Raw genomic sequence first — 7,474 nt, 5'->3', positions numbered from 1 at the left:
TTCATTCTTCAATTTCAAAAGTAAATATTTAATCTGAATATTTTACTTTCTATTTGTTTCCTACTGGCATATTAGTTATTTAAGTCATCTGGGCTTTACATGAGGAGTAAAATATTTTTATTTGAGCAGGAATTTGCATTAACTTCATTTTGTCCTTTTTAAAAATTTAAAACCAAATACAATTTTTCAACATATTTAAACATTTAGAATAAGTCCAATAATAAATTATCATTCTCTCTCCTTTCATTCATTGACAAATGTTTTTCAAGCTCCTTTATAGTTCAAGATATGGTGTGAACTATTAAGAAACATTCTAAGCCTCATTCTAGGTGGAAATGGACACTGTTGTTCATGGTGTCCAGAAATTGTTAATATAGCTACAATGAGACACAAGTTATGCTTCTATCACCGGCAGTGGTGACAATGAGACCTATAATGTTTTCTGCTAGGCTCATGGAGTAGGTGAAAGTAAGAAGACTTTTTAATATTAGAAACAACTAAAGAATAATAATTTGAGATCATTTGACAAAATATCAATCAATTTACTTTCTAGAATTTGACTTTTAGGGTCCTACATTAAAGAAATTGGATCCCAAAGATTACAGGTGGGTAATTTCTGAAGAATGTTCATATTCAAGTGGAGGTCAAAGAAGCCTAACTGAAAGAACTCTGTCTTGACAGTGACAACTGTGGATTGAATAAAACTTCTTTTTAAAATGGCTATTTTGAAGATTATAATTCTGACTTTGGAGGAACTACCAGAGATTGGCAGTGGAAGGAATCACATGTAAAATTCCTTAAGTAAAAATTTAATGACTTTAATTTTTTTTTTTAAATGAACATTAAAAAATGTAAGGATGTGTACAATCTCAGTCTTGCCCCCCACATGCTCATAAAAGATGTGTGAAATACATATACCAATAGTTACAAAGTGAAGCATTGAAGGGTGTTATATAGACAATAGGTTGAATATAGGCTCTTTCATGAGAGCTCTTTTTGTATTGGGATGTGCTAATGGAATGCACCACCAAAAAAAGAAATGTTGCCTGATCATAATTACAGTATTCAACATGTAAATTTATCATTCAGTGTTGATCAGAATCATTTTTAAAATATGGATAAATTTGATAATATACTTTCAGAATGCATTATGTATGCCATGGTAATTACATGCCAAAAGTTTCCAGTGGTGATTTAGTCAATTCATCCACCCACAGGGTTGAAACATTTACCAACCCTCTGCTTAGCTGGGAAACAAAGGAGGAAAAAGGACCAAGTATTTGACATAAATCAAGTTCAAAAGGTTCAATATACACCTGGAAAAAGTAGTAGTTCCAAAAAAGAAGAAGGAGGAGAAGAAGAAGAAAAAAAAAGAAAGGAAAGTTTCAAAATGAGTTTCAAACTCGACACAAAGTCAAAAATTATAGCTTATATTTCTTAACCAGTGCCTGCTGTGATGTAGGAATTACAGAGCCCTCGGAACCTTCTCCAATTCAAAATGCTTATCGTGAACTTTGGGTATGAGATAACTGAGTAAATGCCTTCTTCATAAATTTGGAATGTTAGAAAATTCATATATATATATGTATATAATATAAAATATGTATAGTGTATATATATAAGAAATATATATGCATATATGTGTGTATATACATAGTCACAATTTCTGTAAAAAAATAAAACAAAATAACATATTTGAATGAAAGTTGACCCCTAAGACCTCAAAATGATTATTCTTTTTAAGTTTATTTCATCTGAGAGATAAACAGTGCAGCATTATTTTGTTTAATATACATTCAGGCATCTGAATTTCTTCCACGTGTTTATCTGACACAATAATATCTACTAACTTTTTGAGAATGGAAACCATAACAGAAGACTGCATATTTCCATAAAAAATTATGCAATTATTTTGTCTTCAACTGATGCTAAAGACTGTCAGAGAGCCAGATCACCTGAGGTATCCCTTCTTTAGCATGATTAAGTTTTATATTGATTTTATGGATAAAGAATAGGACTCCTGTTCTAATTCTTTTTTGCTGAGAATTTTTGAGTTCCCCAATCGCAAAAGAATCTCAAACATTTTTTTTTTAATAGAGAGAGAGAGAGAGAGAACGAGCATGAGTTGGAGAGAGGGGCAGAGAGAGAGAAAGAGAGATTCTCAGACAGGTTCCACACTCAGCTCGAACCTCACCTGGGGGGCAATCCCATGATTCTGGGACCACACCCTGAGCTGAAATTAAGGGTCAGATGTTCAACTGACTGAGCCATGTAGGTTCCTCAGGAAGCTCAAACTTTTAAACTGAGAGTACAACAGGTATACATATTGTTAATCAGGAACCAGTGGAGAATCCATTGTTACATAAATTACTCAATTTTTTTCAATTCAATAAAAGTTAATCTCTTGGTTCAGAAATTTAAATTCCATGAGAAATTTACTGATGGACATTAAATAAAAGCATATGTATTTTTTTGTGAGAAATCATTTTAGTTTTCTAGGTCTCCTATTTCGAGGGAATGAGTGGAAAGAATGTTTTGTTTATTTGGAAATTATATGAGTATTATGAAATTTTAATCAACCTTCCCATAAAAATAAGCAATATCTTAAATTCTAAATAAGTTAAAATTATTCATTTATTCCATTATAAAAATGTCTTCAACTCATAATAATTATAGGAATCTATAATTCTGTGTAGCAACATTCTTGACGACAACTCCTAGTCATTCATGTACATTTGCATCTTTATACATAATTTAAAATTTTTAAACTATTGATTAAATTAAATAAGAGAAATTAACAATATTCCCAAGTATATTTCAAAAAGTAAGTTTGGCTATCTATGTGCTTTTATCTAAGCTTTCAGCTATTATTTTCAAACATGAAAAGACCATAAAAATCATTAGAAAAAAACAAATACTCCTATGATATAGCTGGTGGTGCTTGACACAACTGGCTGACTGTAAAATGTGATTCCAGAGCATTCAATCAATATGTGTTCTGGTCATTAGGCAACTATCATGTTGCCCCTTTAAATTTTCAGCACTCTGATGATGAAGAATAATCAATTATTATTCTATTATAACCCTATCTGTACTGCCTGGAATTTATTGAGTGTTTTAAGGAAAGTTTCAAAAGACTCCATTTTGCTGGCTCTCCAAGCTATAATGGAACAGGTCAGTCTTTCTGGCTGCCCTACTACCCTCATTTCCTGCCCTATACCAACCCCCTTGTCTTGCTCATTCTGATTTCTTCAGTAGCCTTGATCAATTCCTCATGTGACCCTTATCTACTACCACACACAGAACTTTTGATATTTAAACCAGTGGAATAAAATCTTCTATTTCATGAACTAATGACACAAAACTCCAGAACATTGTTTTTCAGTGTTCCTCAGAACCCCATAAAACGTTAGCTGAGTTTTATTGGTTCATAATCTGCCAGGGAGTAAGTGATTATGTGCATTTAATACCCCTAAGACACCCATCAGATAAGAAATGTTACTGAAGGAACTGAAGGTGAAGAAAGCTAAGAACTTTACCCAAGGCCTCTAGTTAATCACGTGTGAAATCTGAACTGACACAGCGTGACATCAGAGTCCATGCATTGAACTACCTATACTACACAGCCCTCTCAATAATAGAAAAAGATTCTGTCTGTAGTCTAACAAATTGGTTAATACTGTTTTCAACAGATTGTCAGGAGATTCAGTGTTCATTGTTATTTATCATGCATTTTAGCACTTTCTATGCTCTGTGAAGCTCTGTGGTGGACTGTATAATGTCTACCTTTCTGCAGGAGATATCGTTGTCTCTGTTCTCTTCAGATCAGGCTGGGCCATGAACTTGATTTGACTAATGAAATGTGACCAAAAATGATATGTGTCACTTCTAGACACAGGCATTAAGAGCCAAAGGGGGCTGTCTAGGCCCTTTTCTACCTCAGTGACAGCAACATGAAAGTATCCCACTGGTCCAAGGGGCTTCTCTGTCCAATTGCTTTCAAAGTAAAAACAGTGACCAGAGGCTGCATCTGACCCACAAGGAACACTTGTGAGTGATAAATAAACCTTAGTTGTTTTAAACTATAAGATTTACTGGTTGTTACCTAACTTATCCTGGTGTGTTTGCATTTTTGTTTGTTCGTTTGTCAAATTTGTTTTACTTTAGAACCTGTTTTTACAGAATACCTATTAACATCTAACAAAATACTGGTATGACACAGAAAATGGATGGAGAGACTTTTCCCTTACGCAAAGGAATGAAAAGGAAAAATGTTTTCTTTGTGAAAATATGAAAAGGAAAATGTTTTGGAGACAGTGTTAAAGCCTTGTTCTTGACACAGCATGACTGAAACCTGAAGAAAAGAATACTTAAACCTGACATAGTTCTTTTAACTATGTTCTCCCCAGCAATAACTTCACAAAGGTACCCCACAAGGGGCTGCTTTTTCCCTTTTCCCCAAGGGGCTGCTCACCCAAACATATTAATTCCTTCATTCAATAATTATTTTCTGAATGTTCACTAGATGCTACCAATATCAGGTACCCACTCCCAATCCAACATGTCCCCAAACTGCCCAGTGATAATGTAGAAAAATCTAGTTTCCCATTCTCATTCATAAAAGCTTTAAGTATTTTATTAATCTCATTGTAATGACTTTCTTGAGATGTCAACTTGGCTAGGACATAGTTTCCAGCGACTCAGTGGAATCCCTGTCTGGATATGCTGAGATTGGATTTTGCAGATGTATTTGGAGTCTCTAATCAGTTGACTCTAAGCAAAGAGGAGAGGAGGAAATTATCCTGGATAATTGGGTGGGCCTGATTTAATTAGTCGAAAGGCTTTAAAGGTTTTCCTGAGAGAAAGAAGAAACACGCTTTGGCTTTTGCCCACAGCTCAAATGCCACGCACTGTTCTACAACTAATATTTTGAAAATTTATCCATAGTAACTCTAGTTTAATTTTCTCTCCTTGAAAATCTCCCTTTATATGAACATACAAAAAATAATTTATTGTTTGTCCTGTTTATGGGCATTTATGCTTTTTGATATTATTGCCTTTACATAAAAAGCCACCATAAGCAGTCTTATACATGTCTCCACATAAACATGTATAAGACCTTCTGAAAAGTTCATATCTAGAGGTAGAAATTTCTTCAGCATTACCAGATACTTCCAAGTCACTATACAAAGTTGTTTAACAAGTCTATACTACCAACATCAGCATGTAAGTGGTACACTTACATTTTTATACACACACACACACACACACACACACACACACACATATATATACACAGTAGACATTTAGGTTTCTTCCTCTGTGCCTTGTCTGCTCATTTCCTTACATACTTTTCTATTCAGAGTTTTGTGTTTTCCATACTGATTTTTTAAATCCTTAATATAATCTAATTTATGGTCAGTTATGCTCATTGTATATATTTCTGTTGCTGAGATGTTTTTCCTACTCTTTGAAAGGTGACATTATTATGAGGAAGTTTATAATATAATGTACTCAAAATGATCACTGGTTTCTTTCATACTATGCTTCTTCATGCCTACTCAGCCTTGTCTTCTGGTATCCCACAAATGCTGTGCTCCCTGGGTATTCTTTCAATAAATGTGCTTTAGTTAAAACTGGCCACACAGGATATATTCAATGTGATGATCAGAAAAATATGCGGCCACTAATTCTTTATCCACCATGGCGGTCATTCAAAATAGAAGGAGAAATCAAAAGTTTCCCAGACAAACAAAAATTAAAGAAGTTCATGACCACTAAATGAGCCCTGCAAGAAATTTTAAGGGAGACTCTATGAGGGGAGAAAAGATGAAAGAAAGAAGGAAAGAAAGAAAGAAAGACCAAATCAACAAAGACTAGAAAGGACCAGAGAACACAACCAAACTCTCCAACTCTACAAGCAACATAATGGCAATAAATTCATATATTTCAGTACTCACTCTAAACGTCAGTGGACTAAATGCTCCAACTGAAAGACATAGGGTAACAGAATGGATAAGAAAACAAGATTAATCTATATACTGTTTACAAGAGACCCGCCGTAGACTTAAACACACCTTTAGATTGAAAGTGAGGGGATGGAGAACCATCTATCATGCTAATGGTCAACAAAAGAAAGCCAGAGTGGCCATACTTATATCAGACAATCTAGATTTTAAAATAAAGACTGTATCAAGAGATGCAGAAGGGCATTATATCACAATTAAGGGGTCTATCCACCAAGAAGACCTAACAAATATAAACATTTATGCTCCAAATGTGAAAGCACCCAAATATATAAATCAATTAATCACAAAAATAAAAAAACTCATTGATACTAATACCTTAATAGTAGGGGACTTCAACCCCACTTACAGCAGTGGACAGATCTTCTAAACAAAAAATCAACAAGAAAACAAGGGCTTTGAATGACACAGTGGACCAGATAGACTTAACAGATATATTCAGAACATTTCACCCTAAAGCAGCAGAATATATATTCTTCTCCAGCGCACATGGAATGTTCTCCAGAATAGACCACATACTGGGACACAAATCAGCCCTCAACAAATACAAAAAGTTCGAGATCATACTATGCATTTTTTCAGACCACAACAATATTAAACTTGAAATCAACCACAAGAAAAAATTTGGAAAGGTAACCAATACTTGGAGACTAAAGAATATCCTACTAAAGAATGAATGGGCTAACCAAGAAGTTAAAGAGGAAATTAAAAAGTATATGGGAGTCAATGAAAATGATAACACCACAACCCAAAACCTCTGAGACGCAGGAAAGGTGATCATAAGAGGAAAGTATATAGCAATCCAGGCCTTCCTAAAGAAGGAAGAAAGATCTTAGATACACAACCTAATCTTACGCCTTAAAGAGCTGGAAAAAGAAGAGCAAATAAAACCCCAAACCAGCACAAGACAGGAAATAATAAAGATTAGAGCAGAAATTAATGCAATCGAAACCAAAAAACAAAACAAAACAAAACAACAACAACAACAACAAAAAAAAAAAACAGTAGAACACATCAATGAAACCAGAAGCTGGTTTTTGAAAGAACAAAATTAATAAACCACTAGCCAGTTTGATCACAAAGAAAAAGGAAAGAACTCAAATTAATGAAATCAAGAATGAAAGAGGAGAGATCACAACCAACATAGCAGAAATAAAAACAATAATAAGAGAATATTATGAGTAATTATATGCCAATAAAATGGGCAATCTGGAAGAAATGGACAAATTCATAGAAAGATATACATTACAAAAACTGAAACAGGAAAAATAGAAATTTGAACATACCCAAAACCAGTAAAGAAATCAAATTAGCAATCAAAAAGCTCCCAAAAAACAAGAGTCTGGGGCCAGATGGCTTTCCGAGAGAATTCTACTAAACATTTAAGTAACAGTAACACCTATTCTCTCTTAGCTGTTCCCAAAAATAGAAATGGAAGGAAAACTTCC

General features: G+C 33.9%; 1 non-coding gene across 1 annotated transcript; it reads left to right on the top strand.

The window, feature by feature from the left end:
- The first annotated feature begins 316 nt into the window (after nucleotides 1-316).
- LOC131490669 (small nucleolar RNA SNORA1) lies at nucleotides 317-441 on the top strand. Its single transcript, XR_009251180.1, has one exon. It is a non-coding gene; the product is annotated as a small nucleolar RNA SNORA1 (small nucleolar RNA).
- Nucleotides 442-7,474: the final 7,033 nt, after the last annotated feature.

This window comes from Neofelis nebulosa, chromosome 11 (assembly GCF_028018385.1).
Source record: "Neofelis nebulosa isolate mNeoNeb1 chromosome 11, mNeoNeb1.pri, whole genome shotgun sequence".
Classification (NCBI taxonomy): domain Eukaryota; kingdom Metazoa; phylum Chordata; class Mammalia; order Carnivora; family Felidae; genus Neofelis; species Neofelis nebulosa.
This window is presented reverse-complemented; position numbering and strand designations above follow the sequence as displayed.